The sequence below is a fragment of the Ambystoma mexicanum genome, chromosome 3p (genome assembly GCF_040938575.1).
Source record: "Ambystoma mexicanum isolate Mex_15411 chromosome 3p, UKY_AmexF1_1, whole genome shotgun sequence".
Taxonomy (NCBI): domain Eukaryota; kingdom Metazoa; phylum Chordata; class Amphibia; order Caudata; family Ambystomatidae; genus Ambystoma; species Ambystoma mexicanum.
Window position 1 is genome coordinate 742511522 of NC_090925.1, and position 22059 is coordinate 742533580.

Consider the following 22059-nt stretch of genomic DNA (forward strand, 5'->3'; position numbering starts at 1 on the left):
CTCCAATAACATGGTTTTGGCTGGCCCCGCCTACAGTAACATGGGTTTGGCTGGCATTGCCTCCAATACCATGGTTTTGGCTTACCCCGCCTCCAAGACCATGGTTTTGGCTGGCCCTGCCTCCAATATCATGGTTTGGCTGCCTGGCCCCGCCTCTAATACCATGGTTTTGGCTGGCCCTGCCTACAATACCATGGTTTTGGCTGGCCCCGCCTCCAATACCATGGTTAAGGCTGGCCCCGCCTCCAGTACCATGGTTTAGGCTGGCCCCGCCTCCAATAGCATGGTTTAGACTGGCCCCGCCTCCAATACCATGGTTTTGGCTGGCCCCGCCTCCAATACCATGGTTGTTTTGGATGGCCCCGCCTCCAATACCATGGTTGTTTTGGATGGCCCCGCCTCCAATACCATGGTTTTGGCTGGCCGCGCCTCCAATACCATGGTTTTGTCTGGCCCTGCCTCCAATATCATGGTTTTGGCTGGCCCTGCCTCCAATACCATGCTTTAGGCTGGCCCCGCCTCCAATACCATGCTTTAGGCTGGCCCCGCCTCCAATACCATGGTTTAGGCTGGCCCCGCCTCCAATACCATGGTTTAGGCTGGCCCCACCTCCAATATCATGGTTTTGGCAGGCCCCGCCTACAGTAACATGGTTTTGGCTGGCATTGCCTCCAATACCATGGTTTTGGCTTACCCCGCCTCCAAGACCATGTTTTTGGCGGGCTCCGTCTCTAGTTACATGGTTTTGGCTGGCCCCGCCTCCAATACCATGGTTTTGGCTGGCCCCGCCTCCAGTTCCATGGGTTTGGCTGGCCCTGCCTCCAATAACATGGTTTTGGCTGGCCCCGCCTACAGTAACATGGTTTTGGCTGGCATTGCCTCCAAGACCATGTTTTTGGCGGGCTCCGCCTATTGTTACATAGTTTTAGCTGGCCCCGCCTCTAGTTACATGGTTTTGGCTGGCCCCGCCTCCAGTTCCATGGTTTTGGCTGGCCTCGCCTCCAATAACATGGGTTTGGCTGGCCCCGCCTCCAGTTCCATGGTTTTGGCTGGCCCCGCCTCAGGTTCTATGGTTTTGGCTGGCCCCGCCTCCAATACCATGGTTTTGGCTGGCCCCGCCTACAATACCATGGTTTTGGCTGGCCCCGCCTCCAGTTCCAAGGTTTTGGCCGGCCCCGCCTCCAGTACCATGGTTTTAGCCGGCCCTGCCTTCAGTTACATGGTTTTGGCTGGCCCCGCCTCCAATACCATGGTTTTGGCTGGCCCCGCCTCCAATACCATGGTTTTGGCTGGCCCCGCCTCCAATATTATGGTTTTGGATGGTCTGCCTCCAATACCATGGGTTTGTCTGGCCCTGCCTCCAGTTACATGGTTTTGGCTGGCCCCGCCTCCAATACCATGGTTTTGGCTGGCCCCGCCTCCAATACCATGGTTTTGGCTGGCCCCGCCTCCAATACCATGGTTTTGGCTGGCCCCGCCTCCAATACCATGGTTTTGGCTGGCCCCGTCTCCAATACCATGGTTTTGGCTGGCTCTGCCTCCATTATCAAGGTTTTGGCTGGCTCTGCATCCATTTCCATGGTTTTGGCAGGACCTGCCTCCAATACCATGGTTTTGGCTGGCTCTGCCTCCAATACCATGGTTTTGGCAGGCCCCGCCTCCAATACCATGGTTTTGGCTGGCCCCGCCTCCAGTACCATGGTTTTGGCCGGCCCCGCCTTCAGTTACATGGTTTTGGCTGGCCCCGCCTCCAATACCATGGTTTTGGCTGGCCCCGCCTCCAATACCATGGTTTTGGCTGGCCCCGCCTCCAATACCATGGTTTTGGCTGGCCCCGCCTCCAATACCATGGTTTTGGCTGGCCCCGCCTCCAATATTATGGTTTTGGATGGTCTGCCTCCAATACCATGGGTTTGTCTGGCCCTGCCTCCAGTTACATGGTTTTGGCTGGCCCCGCCTCCAATACCATGGTTTTGGCTGGCCCCGCCTCCAATACCATGGTTTTGGCTGGCCCCGCCTCCAATACCATGGTTTTGGCTGGCCCCGTCTCCAATACCATGGTTTTGGCTGGCTCTGCCTCCATTATCAAGGTTTTGGCTGGCTCTGCATCCATTTCCATGGTTTTGGCAGGCCCCGCCTCCAATACCAAGGTTTTGGCCGGCTCCGCCTCCATTTCCATGGTTTTGGCAGGACCTGCCTCCAATACCATGGTTTTGGCTGGCTCTGCCTCCAATACCATGGTTTTGGCAGGCCCCGCCTCCAGTATCATGGTTTTAGCAGGCCCCGCCTCCAATACCATGGCTTTGGCTGGCCCCACCTCCAATACCATGGTTTTGGCTGGCTCCGCCTCCAGTACCATGGTTTTGGCTGGCCCTGCCTCCAATATCATGGTTTTGGCTGGCCCTGCCTCCAGCAACATGGTTTTGGCTGGCTCCGCCTCCAGTACCATGGTTTTGGCTGGCCCTGCCTCCAATACCATGGTTTTGTCTGGCCCTGCCTCCAATACCATGGTTTTGTCTGGCCCCGCCTCCAATATCATGGTTTTGGCTGGCCCCGCCTCCAATACCATGGTTTTGGCTGGCCCCGCTTCCAATATCATGGTTTTGGCTGGCCCCGCCTCCAATACCATGGTTTAGGCTGGCCCCGCCTCCAATACCATGGTTTAGGCTGGCCCCGCCTCCAATATCATGGTTTTGGCCGGCCCCGCCTCCAATATCATGGTTTTGGCTGGCCCCACCTCCAATATCATGGTTTTGGCAGGCCCCGCATCAAATACCATGGTTTTGGCTGGCCCCGCCTCCAGTAACATGGTTTTGGCTGGCCCCGCCTCCAGTAACATGGTTTTGGCTGGCCCCGCCTCCAATACCATGGTTTAGGCTGGCCCCGCCTCCAATACCATGGTTTTGTCTGGCCCCGCCTCCAATACCATGGTTTTGGCTGGCCCCGCCTCCAATATCATGGTTTTGTCTGGCCCCGCCTCCAATATCATGGTTTTGGCTGGCCCCGCCTCCAATACCATGGTTTTGGCTGGCCCTGCCTACAATACCATGGTTTTGGCTGGCCCTGCCTACAATACCATGGTTTTGGCTGGCCCCGCCTCCAATACCATGGTTTAGGCTGGCCCCGCCTCCAATAGCATGGTTTCCGCAGGCCCCGCCTCTAATACCATGGTTTAGGCTGGCCCCACCTCCAATATCATGGTTTTGGCAGGCCCCGCCTCCAATACCATGGTTTAGGCTGGCCCCGCCTACAGTAACATGGTTTTGGCTGGCCCCACCTACAGTAACATGGTTTTGGCTGGCATTGCCTCCAATACCATGGTTTTGGCTTACCCCGCCTCCAAGACCATGTTTTTGGCGGGCTCCGTCTCTAGTTACATGGTTTTGGCTGGCCCCGCCTCCAATACCATGGTTTTGGCTGGCCCCGCCTCCAGTTCCATGGTTTTGGCTGGCCTCGACTCCAATAACATGGGTTTGGCTGGCCCCCCCTCCAATAACATGGTTTTGGCTGGCCCCGCCTACAGTAACATGGTTTTGGCTGGCATTGCCTCCAATACCATGGTTTTGGCTTACCCCGCCTCCAAGACCATGGTTTTGGCTGGCCCCGCCTCCAATATCATGGTTTGGCTGCCTGGCCCCGCCTCTAATACCATGGTTTTGGCTGGCCCTGCCTACAATACCATGGTTTTGGCTGGCCCCGCCTCCAATACCATGGTTAAGGCTGGCCCCGCCTCCAGTACCATGGTTTAGGCTGGCCCCGCCTCCAATAGCATGGTTTAGACTGGCCCCGCCTCCAATACCATGGTTTTGGCTGGCCCCGCCTCCAATACCATGGTTGTTTTGGATGGCCCCGCCTCCAATACCATGGTTGTTTTGGATGGCCCCGCCTCCAATACCATGGTTTTGGCTGGCCGCGCCTCCAATACCATGGTTTTGTCTGGCCCTGCCTCCAATATCATGGTTTTGGCTGGCCCTGCCTCCAATACCATGCTTTAGGCTGGCCCCGCCTCCAATACCATGGTTTAGGCTGGCCCCGCCTCCAATACCATGGTTTAGGCTGGCCCCACCTCCAATATCATGGTTTTGGCAGGCCCCGCCTACAGTAACATGGTTTTGGCTGGCATTGCCTCCAATACCATGGTTTTGGCTTACCCCGCCTCCAAGACCATGTTTTTGGAGGGCTCCGTCTCTAGTTACATGGTTTTGGCTGGCCCCACCTCCAATACCATGGTTTTGGCTGGCCCCGCCTCCAGTTCCATGGGTTTGGCTGGCCCTGCCTCCAATAACATGGTTTTGGCTGGCCCCGCCTACAGTAACATGGTTTTGGCTGGCATTGCCTCCAAGACCATGTTTTTGGCGGGCTCCGCCTATTGTTACATAGTTTTAGCTGGCCCCGCCTCTAGTTACATGGTTTTGGCTGGCCCCGCCTCCAGTTCCATGGTTTTGGCTGGCCTCGCCTCCAATAACATGGGTTTGGCTGGCCCCGCCTCCAGTTCCATGGTTTTGGCTGGCCCCGCCTCAGGTTCTATGGTTTTGGCTGGCCCCGCCTCCAATACCATGGTTTTGGCTGGCCCCGCCTCCAATACCATGGTTTTGGCTGGCCCCGTCTCCAATACCATGGTTTTGGCTGGCTCTGCCTCCATTATCAAGGTTTTGGCTGGCTCTGCATCCATTTCCATGGTTTTGGCAGGCCCCGCCTCCAATACCAAGGTTTTGGCTGGCTCCGCCTCCATTTCCATGGTTTTGGCAGGACCTGCCTCCAATACCATGGTTTTGGCTGGACCTGCCTCCAATACCATGGTTTTGGCAGGCCCCGCCTCCAGTATCATGGTTTTAGCAGGCCCCGCCTCCAATACCATGGCTTTGGCTGGCCCCACCTCCAATACCATGGTTTTGGCTGGCTCCGCCTCCAGTACCATGGTTTTGGCTGGCCCTGCCTCCAATATCATGGTTTTGGCTGGCCCTGCCTCCAGCAACATGCTTTTGGCTGGCTCCGCCTCCAGTACCATGGTTTTGGCTGGCCCTGCCTCCAATACCATGGTTTTGTCTGGCCCTGCCTCCAATACCATGGTTTTGTCTGGCCCCGCCTCCAATATCATGGTTTTGGCTGGCCCCGCCTCCAATACCATGGTTTTGGCTGGCCCTGCTTCCAATATCATGGTTTTGGCTGGCCCCGCCTCCAATACCATGGTTTAGGCTGGCCCCGCCTCCAATACCATGGTTTAGGCTGGCCCCGCCTCCAATATCATGGTTTTGGCTGGCCCCGCCTCCAATATCATGGTTTTGGCTGGCCCCACCTCCAATATCATGGTTTTGGCAGGCCCCGCATCAAATACCATGGTTTTGGCTGGCCCCGCCTCCAGTAACATGGTTTTGGCTGGCCCCGCCTCCAGTAACATGGTTTTGGCTGGCCCCGCCTCCAATACCATGGTTTAGGCTGGCCCCGCCTCCAATACCATGGTTTCCGCAGGCCCCGCTTCCAATACCATGGTTTTGGCTGGCCCCGCCTACAATACCATGGTTTTGGCTGGACGCGCCTCCAATACCATGGTTTTGGCTGGACGCGCCTCCAATACCATGGTTTTGTCTGGCCCCGCCTCCAATACCATGGTTTTGGCTGGCCCCGCCTCCAATATCATGGTTTTGTCTGGCCCCGCCTCCAATATCATGGTTTTGGCTGGCCCCGCCTCCAATACCATGGTTTTGGCTGGCCCTGCCTACAATACCATGGTTTTGGCTGGCCCTGCCTACAATACCATGGTTTTGGCTGGCCCCGCCTCCAATACCATGGTTTAGGCTGGCCCCGCCTCCAATAGCATGGTTTCCGCAGGCCCCGCCTCCAATACCATGGTTTAGGCTGGCCCCACCTCCAATATCATGGTTTTGGCAGGCCCCGCCTCCAATACCATGGTTTAGGCTGGCCCCGCCTACAGTAACATGGTTTTGGCTGGCCCCGCCTACAGTAACATGGTTTTGGCTGGCATTGCCTCCAATACCATGGTTTTGGCTTACCCCGCCTCCAAGACCATGTTTTTGGCGGGCTCCGTCTCTAGTTACATGGTTTTGGCTGGCCCCGCCTCCAATACCATGGTTTTGGCTGGCCCCGCCTCCAGTTCCATGGTTTTGGCTGGCCTCGACTCCAATAACATGGGTTTGGCTGGCCCCCCCTCCAATAACATGGTTTTGGCTGGCCCCGCCTACAGTAACATGGTTTTGGCTGGCATTGCCTCCAATGCCATGGTTTTGGCTTACCCCGCCTCCAAGACCATGGTTTTGGCTGGCCCCGCCTCCAATATCATGGTTTGGCTGCCTGGCCCCGCCTCTAATACCATGGTTTTGGCTGGCCCTGCCTACAATACCATGGTTTTGGCTGGCCCCGCCTCCAATACCATGGTTAAGGCTGGCCCCGCCTCCAGTACCATGGTTTAGGCTGGCCCCGCCTCCAATAGCATGGTTTAGACTGGCCCCGCCTCCAATACCATGGTTTTGGCTGGCCCCGCCTCCAATACCATGGTTGTTTTGGATGGCCCCGCCTCCAATACCATGGTTTTGGCTGGCCGCGCCTCCAATACCATGGTTTTGTCTGGCCCTGCCTCCAATATCATGGTTTTGGCTGGCCCTGCCTCCAATACCATGCTTTAGGCTGGCCCCGCCTCCAATACCATGGTTTAGGCTGGCCCCGCCTCCAATACCATGGTTTAGGCTGGCCCCACCTCCAATATCATGGTTTTGGCAGGCCCCGCCTACAGTAACATGGTTTTGGCTGGCATTGCCTCCAATACCATGGTTTTGGCTTACCCCGCCTCCAAGACCATGTTTTTGGCGGGCTCCGTCTCTAGTTACATGGTTTTGGCTGGCCCCGCCTCCAATACCATGGTTTTGGCTGGCCCCGCCTCCAGTTCCATGGGTTTGGCTGGCCCTGCCTCCAATAACATGGTTTTGGCTGGCCCCGCCTACAGTAACATGGTTTTGGCTGGCATTGCCTCCAAGACCATGTTTTTGGCGGGCTCCGCCTATTGTTACATAGTTTTAGCTGGCCCCGCCTTTAGTTACATGGGTTTGGCTGGCCCCGCCTCAGGTTCTATGGTTTTGGCTGGCCCCGCCTCCAATACCATGGTTTTGGCTGGCCCCGCCTACAATACCATGGTTTTGGCTGGCCCCGCCTCCAGTTCCAAGGTTTTGGCCGGCCCCGCCTCCAGTACCATGGTTTTGGCCGGCCCTGCCTTCAGTTACATGGTTTTGGCTGGCCCCGCCTCCAATACCATGGTTTTGGCTGGCCCCGCCTCCAATACCATGGTTTTGGCTGGCCCCGCCTCCAATACCATGGTTTTGGCTGGCCCCGCCTCCAATATTATGGTTTTGGATGGTCTGCCTCCAATACCATGGGTTTGTCTGGCCCTGCCTCCAGTTACATGGTTTTGGCTGGCCCCGCCTCCAATACCATGGTTTTGGCTGGCCCCGCCTCCAATACCATGGTTTTGGCTGGCCCCGCCTCCAATACCATGGTTTTGGCTGGCCCCGCCTCCAATAGCATGGTTTTGGCTGGCCCCGTCTCCAATACCATGGTTTTGGATGGCTCTGCCTCCATTATCAAGGTTTTGGCTGGCTCTGCATCCATTTCCATGGTTTTGGCAGGACCTGCCTCCAATACCATGGTTTTGGCTGGCTCTGCCTCCAATACCATGGTTTTGGCAGGCCCCGCCTCCAGTATCATGGTTTTAGCAGGCCCCGCCTCCAATACCATGGCTTTGGCTGGCCCCACCTCCAATACCATGGTTTTGGCTGGCTCCGCCTCCAGTACCATGGTTTTGGCTGGCCCTGCCTCCAATATCATGGTTTTGGCTGGCCCTGCCTCCAGCAACATGGTTTTGGCTGGCTCCGCCTCCAGTACCATGGTTTTGGCTGGCCCTGCCTCCAATACCATGGTTTTGGCTGGCCCCGCCTCCAATACCATGGTTTTGGCTGGCCCCGCTTCCAATATCATGGTTTTGGCTGGCCCCGCCTCCAATACCATGGTTTAGGCTGGCCCCGCCTCCAATACCATGGTTTAGGCTGGCCCCGCCTCCAATATCATGGTTTTGGCTGGCCCCGCCTCCAATATCATGGTTTTGGCTGGCCCCGCCTCCAATATCATGGTTTTGGCTGGCCCCGCCTCCAATATCATGGTTTTGGCAGGCCCCGCATCAAATACCATGGTTTTGGCTGGCCCCGCCTCCAGTAACATGGTTTTGGCTGGCCCCGCCTCCAGTAACATGGTTTTGGCTGGCCCCGCCTCCAATACCATGGTTTAGGCTGGCCCCGCCTCCAATACCATGGTTTCCGCAGGCCCTGCCTCCAATACCATGGTTTTGGCTGGCCCCGCCTCCAATACCATGGTTTTGGCTGGACACGCCTCCAATACCATGGTTTTGGCTGGACGCGCCTCCAATACCATGGTTTTGTCTGGCCCCGCCTCCAATACCATGGTTTTGGCTGGCCCCGCCTCCAATATCATGGTTTTGTCTGGCCCCGCCTCCAATATCATGGTTTCGGCTGGCCCCGCCTCCAATACCATGGCTGGCCCTGCCTCCAATATCATGGTTTTGGCTGGCCCCGCCTCCAATACCATGGTTTTGGCTGGCCCCGCCTCCAATACCATGGTTTTGGCTGGCCCCGCCTCCAATACCATGGTTTTGGCTGGCCTCGCCTCCAATACCATGGTTTTGGCTGGCCCCGCCTCCAGTACCATGGTTTTGGCTGGCCTCCAATACCATGGTTTTGGCTGGCCCCGCCTCAGGTAACATGCTTTTGGCTGGCCCTGCCTCCAATGCCATGGTATTGGCTGGCCCCGCCTCCAGTTCCATGGTTTTGGCTGTCCCCGCCTCCAGCAACATGGTTTTGGCTGGCTCCGCCTCCAATACCATGGTTTTGGCTGGCCCCGCCTCCAATACCATGGTTTTGGCTGGCCCTGCCCCCAGTACCATGGTTTTGGCTGGCTCCGCCTCCAATACCATGGTTTTGGCTGGCCCCGCCTCCAATACCATGGTTTTGGCTGGCTCTGCCTCCAATACCATGGTTTTGGCTGGCTCCGCCTCCAGTACCATGGTTTTGGCTGGCCCCGCCTCCAATACCATGGTTTTGGCTGGTCCCGCCTCCAATATTATGGTTTTGGATGGTCTGCCTCCAATACCATGGTTTTGGATGGCCCCGCCTCCAATATCATGGTTTTGGCTGGCTCCGCCTCCAGTACCATGGTTTTGGCTGTGCCCGCCTCCAGTACCATGGTTTTGGCTGGCCCCGCCTCCAATATCATGGTTTGGCTGCCTGGCCCCGCCTCTAATACCATGGTTTTGGCTGGCCCTGCCTACAATACCATGGTTTTGGCTGGCCCCGCCTCCAATACCATGGTTAAGGCTGGCCCCGCCTCCAATACCATGGTTTAGGCTGGCCCCGCCTCCAATAGCATGGTTTGGCTGGCCCCGCCTCCAATACCATGGTTTTGGCTGGCCCCTCCTCCAATACCATGGTTGTTTTGGATGGCCCCGCCTCCAATACCATGGTTTTGGCTGGCCGCGCCTCCAATACCATGGTTTTGGCTGGCCGCGCCTCCAATACCATGGTTTTGGCAGGCCCCGCCTCCAATACCATGGTTTTGGCTGGCCCCGCCTCCAATACCATGGTTTAGGCTGGCCCCGCCTCCAGTTCTATGGTTTTGGCTGGCACCGCCTCCAATACCGTGGTTTTGGCTGGCCCCTCCTTTTGGCCTGCCCCGCCTCCAGTTCCATGGTTTTGGCTGGCCCCGCCTCCAATACCATGGTTTTGGCAGGCCCCACCTCAGTTCCATGGTTTTGGCTGGCCCCGCCTCCAATACCATGGTTTTGGCAGGCCCCGCCTCCAGTACCATGGTTTTGGCTGGCCCCGCCTCCAGTTCCAAGCTTTTGCCCAGCCCCGCCTCCAGTCCCATGGTTTTGGCCGGCCCCGCCTCCAATACCATGGTTTTGGCAGGCCCCGCCTCAGTTCCATGGTTTTGGCTGGCCCCGCCTCCAATACCATGGTTTTGGCAGGCCCCGCCTCCAATACCAAGGTTTTGGCCGGCTCCGCCTCCATTTCCATGGTTTTGGCAGGACCTGCCTCCAATACCATGGTTTTGGCTGGCTCTGCCTCCAATACCATGGTTTTGGCAGGCCCCGCCTCCAGTATCATGGTTTTAGCAGGCCCCGCCTCCAATACCATGGCTTTGGCTGGCCCCACCTCCAATACCATGGTTTTGGCTGGCTCCGCCTCCAGTACCATGGTTTTGGCTGGCCCTGCCTCCAATATCATGGTTTTGGCTGGCCCTGCCTCCAGCAACATGGTTTTGGCTGGCTCCGCCTCCAGTACCATGGTTTTGGCTGGCCCTGCCTCCAATACCATGGTTTTGTCTGGCCCTGCCTCCAATACCATGGTTTTGTCTGGCCCCGCCTCCAATATCATGGTTTTGGCTGGCCCCGCCTCCAATACCATGGTTTTGGCTGGCCCCGCTTCCAATATCATGGTTTTGGCTGGCCCCGCCTCCAATACCATGGTTTAGGCTGGCCCCGCCTCCAATACCATGGTTTAGGCTGGCCCCGCCTCCAATATCATGGTTTTGTCTGGCCCCGCCTCCAATATCATGGTTTTGGCTGGCCCCGCCTCCAATACCATGGCTGGCCCTGCCTCCAATATCATGGTTTTGGCTGGCCCTGCCTCCAATACCATGGTTTTGGCTGGCCCCGCCTCCAATACCATGGTTTTGGCTGGCCCCGCCTCCAATACCATGGTTTTGGCTGGCCCTGCCTACAATACCATGGTTTTGGCTGGCCCTGCCTACAATACCATGGTTTTGGCTGGCCCTGCCTACAATACCATGGTTTTGGCTGGCCCTGCCTACAATACCATGGTTTTGGCTGGCCCCGCCTCCAATACCATGGTTTTGGCTTACCCTGCCTCCAAGACCATGTTTTTGGCGGGCTCCGCCTATTGTTACATAGTTTTAGCTGGCCCCGCCTCTAGTTACATGGTTTTGGCTGGCCCCGCCTCCAGTTCCATGGTTTTGGCTGGCCCCGCCTCCAATACCATGGTTGTTTTGGCTGGCCCCGCCTCCAATACCATGGTTTTGGCTGGCTCTGCCTCCATTATCAAGGTTTTGGCTGGCTCTGCATCCATATCCATGGTTTTGGCCGGCTCCGCCTCCATTTCCATGGTTTTGGCAGGACCTGCCTCCAATACCATGGTTTTGGCTGGCTCTGCCTCCAATACCATGGTTTTGGCAGGCCCCGCCTCCAGTATCATGGTTTTAGCAGGCCCCGCCTCCAATACCATGGCTTTGGCTGGCCCCACCTCCAATACCATGGTTTTGGCTGGCTCCGCCTCCAGTACCATGGTTTTGGCTGGCCCTGCCTCCAATATCATGGTTTTGGCTGGCCCTGCCTCCAGTACCATGGTTTTGGCTGGCCCTGCCTCCAATACCATGGTTTTGGCTGGCCCTGCCTCCAATACCATGGTTTTGGCTGGCCCCGCCTCCAATACCATGGTTTTGGTTGGCCCCGCTTCCAATATCATGGTTTTGGCTGGCCCCGCCTCCAATACCATGGTTTAGGCTGGCCCCGTCTCCAATACCATGGTTTAGGCTGGCCCCGCCTCCAATATCATGGTTTTGGCTGGCCCCGCCTCCAATATCATGGTTTTGGCTGGCCCCACCTCCAATATCATGGTTTTGGCAGGCCCCGCATCAAATACCATGGTTTTGGCTGGCCCCGCCTCAGGTAACATGCTTTTGGCTGGCCCTGCCTCCAATGCCATGATATTGGCTGGCCCCGCCTCCAGTTCCATGGTTTTGGCTGTCCCCGCCTCCAGCAACATGGTTTTGGCTGGCTCCGCCTCCAATACCATGGTTTTGGCTGGCCCCGCCTCCAATACCATGGTTTTGGCTGGCCCTGCCCCCAGTACCATGGTTTTGGCTGGCCCCGCCTCCAATACCATGGTTTTGGCTGGCTCTGCCTCCAATACCATGGTTTTGGCTGGCTCCGCCTCCAGTACCATGGTTTTGGCTGGCCCCGCCTCCAATACCATGGTTTTGGCTGGTCCCGCCTCCAATATTATGGTTTTGGATGGTCTGCCTCCAATACCATGGTTTTGGCTGGCCCCGCCTCCAATATCATGGTTTTGGCTGGCTCCGCCTCCAGTACCATGGTTTTGGCTGTGCCCGCCTCCAGTACCATGGTTTTGGCTGGCCCCGCCTCCAATATCATGGTTTGGCTGCCTGGCCCCGCCTCTAATACCATGGTTTTGGCTGGCCCTGCCTACAATACCATGGTTTTGGCTGGCCCCGCCTCCAATACCATGGTTAAGGCTGGCCCCGCCTCCAATACCATGGTTTAGGCTGGCCCCGCCTCCAATAGCATGGTTTGGCTGGCCCCGCCTCCAATACCATGGTTTTGGCTGGCCCCTCCTCCAATACCATGGTTGTTTTGGATGGCCCCGCCTCCAATACCATGGTTTTGGCTGGCCGCGCCTCCAATACCATGGTTTTGGCTGGCCGCGCCTCCAATACCATGGTTTTGGCAGGCCCCGCCTCCAATACCATGGTTTTGGCTGGCCCCGCCTCCAATACCATGGTTTAGGCTGGCCCCGCCTCCAGTTCTATGGTTTTGGCTGGCACCGCCTCCAATACCGTGGTTTTGGCTGGCCCCTCCTTTTGGCCTGCCCCGCCTCCAGTTCCATGGTTTTGGCTGGCCCCGCCTCCAATACCATGGTTTTGGCAGGCCCCGCCTCAGTTCCATGGTTTTGGCTGGCCCCGCCTCCAATACCATGGTTTTGGCAGGCCCCGCCTCCAGTACCATGGTTTTGGCTGGCCCCGCCTCCAGTTCCAAGCTTTTGGCCGGCCCCGCCTCCAGTACCATGGTTTTGGCCGGCCCCGCCTCCAATACCATGGTTTTGGCAGGCCCCGCCTCAGTTCCATGGTTTTGGCTGGCCCCGCCTCCAATACCATGGTTTTGGCAGGCCCCGCCTCCAATACCAAGGTTTTGGCCGGCTCCGCCTCCATTTCCATGGTTTTGGCAGGACCTGCCTCCAATACCATGGTTTTGGCTGGCTCTGCCTCCAATACCATGGTTTTGGTAGGCCCCGCCTCCAGTATCATGGTTTTAGCAGGCCCCGCCTCCAATACCATGGCTTTGGCTGGCCCCACCTCCAGTACCATGGTTTTGGCTGGCTCCGCCTCCAGTACCATGGTTTTGGCTGGCCCTGCCTCCAATATCATGGTTTTGGCTGGCCCTGCCTCCAGCAACATGGTTTTGGCTGGCTCCGCCTCCAGTACCATGGTTTTGGCTGGCCCTGCCTCCAATACCATGGTTTTGTCTGGCCCTGCCTCCAATACCATGGTTTTGTCTGGCCCCGCCTCCAATATCATGGTTTTGGCTGGCCCCGCCTCCAATACCATGGTTTTGGCTGGCCCCGCTTCCAATATCATGGTTTTGGCTGGCCCCGCCTCCAATACCATGGTTTAGGCTGGCCCCGCCTCCAATACCATGGTTTAGGCTGGCCCCGCCTCCAATATCATGGTTTTGGCTGGCCCCGCCTCCAATATCATGGTTTTGGCTGGCCCCACCTCCAATATCATGGTTTTGGCAGGCCCCGCATCAAATACCATGGTTTTGGCTGGCCCCGCCTCCAATACCATGGTTTAGGCTGGCCCCGCCTCCAATACCATGGTTTCCGCAGGCCCTGCCTCCAATACCATGGTTTTGGCTGGCCCCGCCTCCAATACCATGGTTTTGGCTGGACACGCCTCCAATACCATGGTTTTGGCTGGACCCGCCTCCAATACCATGGTTTTGTCTGGCCCCGCCTCCAATACCATGGTTTTGGCTGGCCCCGCCTCCAATATCATGGTTTTGTCTGGCCCCGCCTCCAATATCATGGTTTTGGCTGGCCCCGCCTCCAATACCATGGCTGGCCCTGCCTCCAATATCATGGTTTTGGCTGGCCCTGCCTCCAATACCATGGTTTTGGCTGGCCCCGCCTCCAATACCATGGTTTTGGCTGGCCCCGCCTCCAATACCATGGTTTTGGCTGGCCCTGCCTACAATACCATGGTTTTGGCTGGCCCTGCCTACAATACCATGGTTTTGGCTGGCCCTGCCTACAATACCATGGTTTTGGCTGGCCCTGCCTACAATACCATGGTTTTGGCTGGCCCTGCCTACAATACCATGGTTTTGGCTGGCCCCGCCTCCAATACCATGGTTTTGGCTTACCCTGCCTCCAAGACCATGTTTTTGGCGGGCTCCGCCTATTGTTACATAGTTTTAGCTGGCCCCGCCTCTAGTTACATGGTTTTGGCTGGCCCCGCCTCCAGTTCCATGGTTTTGGCTGGCCCCGCCTCCAATACCATGGTTGTTTTGGCTGGCCCCGCCTCCAATACCATGGTTTTGGCTGGCCCCGTCTCCAATACCATGGTTTTGGCTGGCTCTGCCTCCATTATCAAGGTTTTGGCTGGCTCTGCATCCATATCCATGGTTTTGGCAGGCCCCGCCTCCAATACCAAGGTTTTGGCCGGCTCCGCCTCCATTTCCATGGTTTTGGCAGGACCTGCCTCCAATACCATGGTTTTGGCTGGCTCTGCCTCCAATACCATGGTTTTGGCAGGCCCCGCCTCCAGTATCATGGTTTTAGCAGGCCCCGCCTCCAATACCATGGCTTTGGCTGGCCCCACCTCCAATACCATGGTTTTGGCTGGCTCCGCCTCCAGTACCATGGTTTTGGCTGGCCCTGCCTCCAATATCATGGTTTTGGCTGGCCCTGCCTGCAGCAACATGGTTTTGGCTGGCTCCGCCTCCAGTACCATGGTTTTGGCTGGCCCTGCCTCCAATACCATGGTTTTGTCTGGCCCTGCCTCCAATACCATGGTTTTGTCTGGCCCCGCCTCCAATATCATGGTTTTGGCTGGCCCCGCCTCCAATACCATGGTTTTGGTTGGCCCCGCTTCCAATATCATGGTTTTGGCTGGCCCCGCCTCCAATACCATGGTTTTGTCTGGCCCCGCCTCCAATATCATGGTTTTGGCTGGCCCCGCCTCCAATACCATGGTTTTGGTTGGCCCCGCTTCCAATATCATGGTTTTGGCTGGCCCCGCCTCCAATACCATGGTTTTGGCTTACCCTGCCTCCAAGACCATGTTTTTGGCGGGCTCCGCCTATTGTTACATAGTTTTAGCTGGCCCCGCCTCTAGTTACATGGTTTTGGCTGGCCCCGCCTCCAGTTCCATGGTTTTGGCTGGCCCCGCCTCCAATACCATGGTTGTTTTGGCTGGCCCCGCCTCCAATACCATGGTTTTGGCTGGCCCTGTCTCCAATACCATGGTTTTGGCTGGCTCTGCCTCCATTATCAAGGTTTTGGCTGGCTCTGCATCCATATCCATGGTTTTGGCAGGCCCCGCCTCCAATACCAAGGTTTTGGCCGGCTCCGCCTCCATTTCCATGGTTTTGGCAGGACCTGCCTCCAATACCATGGTTTTGGCTGGCTCTGCCTCCAATACCATGGTTTTGGCAGGCCCCGCCTCCAGTATCATGGTTTTAGCAGGCCCCGCCTCCAATACCATGGCTTTGGCTGGCCCCACCTCCAATACCATGGTTTTGGCTGGCTCCGCCTCCAGTACCATGGTTTTGGCTGGCCCTGCCTCCAATATCATGGTTTTGGCTGGCCCTGCCTGCAGCAACATGGTTTTGGCTGGCTCCGCCTCCAGTACCATGGTTTTGGCTGGCCCTGCCTCCAATACCATGGTTTTGTCTGGCCCTGCCTCCAATACCATGGTTTTGTCTGGCCCCGCCTCCAATATCATGGTTTTGGCTGGCCCCGCCTCCAATACCATGGTTTTGGTTGGCCCCGCTTCCAATATCATGGTTTTGGCTGGCCCCGCCTCCAATACCATGGTTTAGGCTGGCCCCGCCTCCAATACCATGGTTTAGGCTGGCCCCGCCTCCAATATCATGGTTTTGGCTGGCCCCGCCTCCAATATCATGGTTTTGGCTGGCCCCACCTCCAATATCATGGTTTTGTCAGGCCCCGCATCAAATACCATGGTTTTGGCTGGCCCCGCCTCCAGTAACATGGTTTTGGCTGGCCCCGCCTCCAATACCATGGTTTAGGCTGGCCCCGCCTCCAATACCATGGTTTCCGCAGGCCCCGCCTCCAATACCATGGTTTTGGCTGGCCCCGCCTCCAATACCATGGTTTTGGCTGGACGCGCCTCCAATACCATGGTTTTGGCTGGACGCGCCTCCAATACCATGGTTTTGTCTGGCCCCGCCTCCAATACCATGGTTTTGGCTGGCCCCGCCTCCAATATCATGGTTTAGGCTGGCCCCGCCTCCAATATCATGGTTTTGGCTGGCCCCGCCTCCAATATCATGGTTTTGGCTGGCCCCACCTCCAATATCATGGTTTTGTCAGGCCCCGCATCAAATACCATGGTTTTGGCTGGCCCCGCCTCCAGTAACATGGTTTTGGCTGGCCCCGCCTCCAATACCATGGTTTAGGCTGGCCCCGCCTCCAATACCATGGTTTCCGCAGGCCCCGCCTCCAATACCATGGTTTTGGCTGGCCCCGCCTCCAATACCATGGTTTTGGCTGGACGCGCCTCCAATACCATGGTTTTGGCTGGACGCGCCTCCAATACCATGGTTTTGTCTGGCCCCGCCTCCAATACCATGGTTTTGGCTGGCCCCGCCTCCAATATCATGGTTTTGTCTGGCCCCGCCTCCAATATCATGGTTTTGGCTGGCCCCGCCTCCAATACCATGGTTTTGGCTGGCCCCGCCTCCAATACCATGGTTTTGGCTGGCCCTGCCTACAATACCATGGTTTTGGCTGGCCCTGCCTACAATACCATGGTTTTGGCTGGCCCCGCCTCCAATACCATGGTTGAGGCTGGCCCCGCCTCCAATACCATGGTTTAGGCTGGCCCCGCCTCCAATAGCATGGTTTCCGCAGGCCCCGCCTCCAATACCATGGTTTTGGCTGGCCCCGCCTCCAATACCATGGTTGTTTTGGATGGCCCCGCCTCCAATACCATGGTTTTGGCTGGCCGCGCCTCCAATACCATGGTTTTGGCTGGCCGCGCCTCCAATACCATGGTTTTGTCTGGCCCTGCCTCCAATATCATGGTTTTGGCTGGCCCTGCCTCCAATACCATGCTTTAGGCTGGCCCCGCCTCCAATACCATGGTTTAGGCTGGCCCCGCCTCCAATACCATGGTTTAGGCTGGCCCCACCTCCAATATCATGGTTTTGGCAGGCCCCGCCTCCAATACCATGGTTTAGGCTGGCCCCGCCTACAGTAACATGGTTTTGGCTGGCCCCGCCTACAGTAACATGGTTTTGGCTGGCATTGCCTCCAATACCATGGTTTTGGCTTACCCCGCCTCCAAGACCATGTTTTTGGCGGGCTCCGTCTCTAGTTACATGGTTTTGGCTGGCCCCGCCTCCAATACCATGGCTTTGGCTGGCCCCGCCTCCAGTTCCATGGTTTTGGCTGGCCTCGACTCCAATAACATGGGTTTGGCTGGCCCCCCCTCCAATAACATGGTTTTGGCTGGCCCCGCCTACAGTAACATGGTTTTGGCTGGCATTGCCTCCAATACCATGGTTTTGGCTTACCCCGCCTCCAAGACCATGGTTTTGGCTGGCCCCGCCTCCAATATCATGGTTTGGCTGCCTGGCCCCGCCTCTAATACCATGGTTTTGGCTGGCCCTGCCTACAATACCATGGTTTTGGCTGGCCCCGCCTCCAATACCATGGTTAAGGCTGGCCCCGCCTCCAGTACCATGGTTTAGGCTGGCCCCGCCTCCAATAGCATGGTTTAGACTGGCCCCGCCTCCAATACCATGGTTTTGGCTGGCCCCGCCTCCAATACCATGGTTGTTTTCGATGGCCCCGCCTCCAATACCATGGTTGTTTTGGATGGCCCCGCCTCCAATACCATGGTTTTGGCTGGCCGCGCCTCCAATACCATGGTTTTGTCTGGCCCTGCCTCCAATATCATGGTTTTGGCTGGCCCTGCCTCCAATACCATGCTTTAGGCTGGCCCCGCCTCCAATACCATGGTTTAGGCTGGCCCCGCCTCCAATACCATGGTTTAGGCTGGCCCCACCTCCAATATCATGGTTTTGGCAGGCCCCGCCTACAGTAACATGGTTTTGGCTGGCATTGCCTCCAATACCATGGTTTTGGCTTACCCCGCCTCCAAGACCATGTTTTTGGCGGGCTCCGTCTCTAGTTACATGGTTTTGGCTGGCCCCGCCTCCAATACCATGGTTTTGGCTGGCCCCGCCTCCAGTTCCATGGGTTTGGCTGGCCCTGCCTCCAATAACATGGTTTTGGCTGGCCCCGCCTACAGTAACATGGTTTTGGCTGGCATTGCCTCCAATACCATGGTTTTGGCTTACCCTGCCTCCAAGACCATGTTTTTGGCGGGCTCCGCCTATTGTTACATAGTTTTAGCTGGCCCCGCCTCTAGTTACATGGTTTTGGCTGGCCCCGCCTCCAGTTCCATGGTTTTGGCTGGCCCCGCCTCCAATACCATGGTTGTTTTGGCTGGCCCCGCCTCCAATACCATGGTTTTGGCTGGCCCCGTCTCCAATACCATGGTTTTGGCTGGCTCTGCCTCCATTATCAAGGTTTTGGCTGGCTCTGCATCCATTTCCATGGTTTTGGCAGGCCCCGCCTCCAATACCAAGGTTTTGGCCGGCTCCGCCTCCATTTCCATGGTTTTGGCAGGACCTGCCTCCAATACCATGGTTTTGGCTGGCTCTGCCTCCAATACCTTGGTTTTGGCAGGCCCCGCCTCCAGTATCATGGTTTTAGCAGGCCCCGCCTCCAATACCATGGCTTTGGCTGGCCCCACCTCCAATACCATGGTTTTGGCTGGCTCCGCCTCCAGTACCATGGTTTTGGCTGGCCCTGCCTCCAATATCATGGTTTTGGCTGGCCCTGCCTCCAGCAACATGGTTTTGGCTGGCTCCGCCTCCAGTACCATGGTTTTGGCTGGCCCTGCCTCCAATACCATGGTTTTGTCTGGCCCTGCCTCCAATACCATGGTTTTGTCTGGCCCCGCCTCCAATATCATGGTTTTGGCTGGCCCCGCCTCCAATACCATGGTTTTGGCTGGCCCCGCTTCCAATATCATGGTTTTGGCTGGCCCCGCCTCCAATACCATGGTTTAGGCTGGCCCCGCCTCCAATATCATGGTTTTGGCTGGCCCCGCCTCCAATATCATGGTTTTGGCTGGCCCCACCTCCAATATCATGGTTTTGGCAGGCCCCGCATCAAATACCATGGTTTTGGCTGGCCCCGCCTCCAGTAACATGGTTTTGGCTGGCCCCGCCTCCAGTAACATGGTTTTGGCTGGCCCCGCCTCCAATACCATGGTTTAGGCTGGCCCCGCCTCCAATACCATGGTTTCCGCAGGCCCCGCCTCCAATACCATGGTTTTGGCTGGCCCCGCCTCCAATACCATGGTTTTGGCTGGACGCGCCTCCAATACCATGGTTTTGGCTGGACGCGCCTCCAATACCATGGTTTTGTCTGGCCCCGCCTCCAATACCATGGTTTTGGCTGGCCCCGCCTCCAATATCATGGTTTTGTCTGGCCCCGCCTCCAATATCATGGTTTTGGCTGGCCCCGCCTCCAATACCATGGTTTTGGCTGGCCCTGCCTACAATACCATGGTTTTGGCTGGCCCTGCCTACAATACCATGGTTTTGGCTGGCCCCGCCTCCAATACCATGGTTGAGGCTGGCCCCGCCTCCAATACCATGGTTTAGGCTGGCCCCGCCTCCAATAGCATGGTTTCCGCAGGCCCCGCCTCCAATACCATGGTTTTGGCTGGCCCCGCCTCCAATACCATGGTTGTTTTGGATGGCCCCGCCTCCAATACCATGGTTTTGGCTGGCCGCGCCTCCAATACCATGGTTTTGGCTGGCCGCGCCTCCAATACCATGGTTTTGTCTGGCCCTGCCTCCAATATCATGGTTTTGGCTGGCCCTGCCTCCAATACCATGCTTTAGGCTGGCCCCGCCTCCAATACCATGGTTTAGGCTGGCCCCGCCTCCAATACCATGGTTTAGGCTGGCCCCACCTCCAATATCATGGTTTTGGCAGGCCCCGCCTCCAATACCATGGTTTAGGCTGGCCCCGCCTACAGTAACATGGTTTTGGCTGGCCCCGCCTACAGTAACATGGTTTTGGCTGGCATTGCCTCCAATACCATGGTTTTGGCTTACCCCGCCTCCAAGACCATGTTTTTGGCGGGCTCCGTCTCTAGTTACATGGTTTTGGCTGGCCCCGCCTCCAATACCATGGTTTTGGCTGGCCCCGCCTCCAGTTCCATGGTTTTGGCTGGCCTCGACTCCAATAAACATGGGTTTGGCTGGCCCCCCCTCCAATAACATGGTTTTGGCTGGCCCCGCCTACAGTAACATGGTTTTGGCTGGCATTGCCTCCAATACCATGGTTTTGGCTTACCCCGCCTCCAAGACCATGGTTTTGGCTGGCCCCGCCTCCAATATCATGGTTTGGCTGCCTGGCCCCGCCTCTAATACCATGGTTTTGGCTGGCCCTGCCTACAATACCATGGTTTTGGCTGGCCCCGCCTCCAATACCATGGTTAAGGCTGGCCCCGCCTCCAGTACCATGGTTTAGGCTGGCCCCGCCTCCAATAGCATGGTTTAGACTGGCCCCGCCTCCAATACCATGGTTTTGGCTGGCCCCGCCTCCAATACCATGGTTGTTTTGGATGGCCCCGCCTCCAATACCATGGTTGTTTTGGATGGCCCCGCCTCCAATACCATGGTTTTGGCTGGCCGCGCCTCCAATACCATGGTTTTGTCTGGCCCTGCCTCCAATATCATGGTTTTGGCTGGCCCTGCCTCCAATACCATGCTTTAGGCTGGCCCCGCCTCCAATACCATGGTTTAGGCTGGCCCCACCTCCAATATCATGGTTTTGGCAGGCCCCGCCTACAGTAACATGGTTTTGGCTGGCATTGCCTCCAATACCATGGTTTTGGCTTACCCCGCCTCCAAGACCATGTTTTTGGCGGGCTCCGTCTCTAGTTACATGGTTTTGGCTGGCCCCGCCTCCAATACCATGGTTTTGGCTGGCCCCGCCTCCAGTTCCATGGGTTTGGCTGGCCCTGCCTCCAATAACATGGTTTTGGCTGGCCCCGCCTACAGTAACATGGTTTTGGCTGGCATTGCCTCCAATACCATGGTTTTGGCTTACCCTGCCTCCAAGACCATGTTTTTGGCGGGCTCCGCCTATTGTTACATAGTTTTAGCTGGCCCCGCCTCTAGTTACATGGTTTTGGCTGGCCCCGCCTCCAGTTCCATGGTTTTGGCTGGCCTCGCCTCCAATAACATGGGTTTGGCTGGCCCCGCCTCCAGTTCCATGGTTTTGGCTGGCCCCGCCTCAGGTTCTATGGTTTTGGCTGGCCCCGCCTCCAATACCATGGTTTTGGCTGGCCCCGCCTACAATACCGTGGTTTTGGCCGGCCCCTCCTTTTGGCCTGCCCCGCCTCCAGTTCCATGGTTTTGGCTGGCCCCGCCTCCAATACCATGGTTTTGGCAGGCCCCGCCTCAGTTCCATGGTTTTGGCTGGCCCCGCCTCCAATACCATGGTTTTGGCAGGCCCCGCCTCCAGTACCATGGTTTTGGCTGGCCCCGCCTCCAGTTCCAAGGTTTTGGCCGGCCCCGCCTCCAGTACCATGGTTTTGGCCGGCCCTGCCTTCAGTTACATGGTTTTGGCTGGCCCCGCCTCCAATACCATGGTTTTGGCTGGCCCCGCCTCCAATACCATGGTTTTGGCTGGCCCCGCCTCCAATACCATGGTTTTGGCTAGCCCCGCCTCCAATATTATGGTTTTGGATGGTCTGCCTCCAATACCATGGGTTTGTCTGGCCCTGCCTCCAGTTACATGGTTTTGGCTGGCCCCGCCTCCAATACCATGGTTTTGGCTGGCCCCGCCTCCAATACCATGGTTTTGGTGGCCCCGCCTCCAATACCAT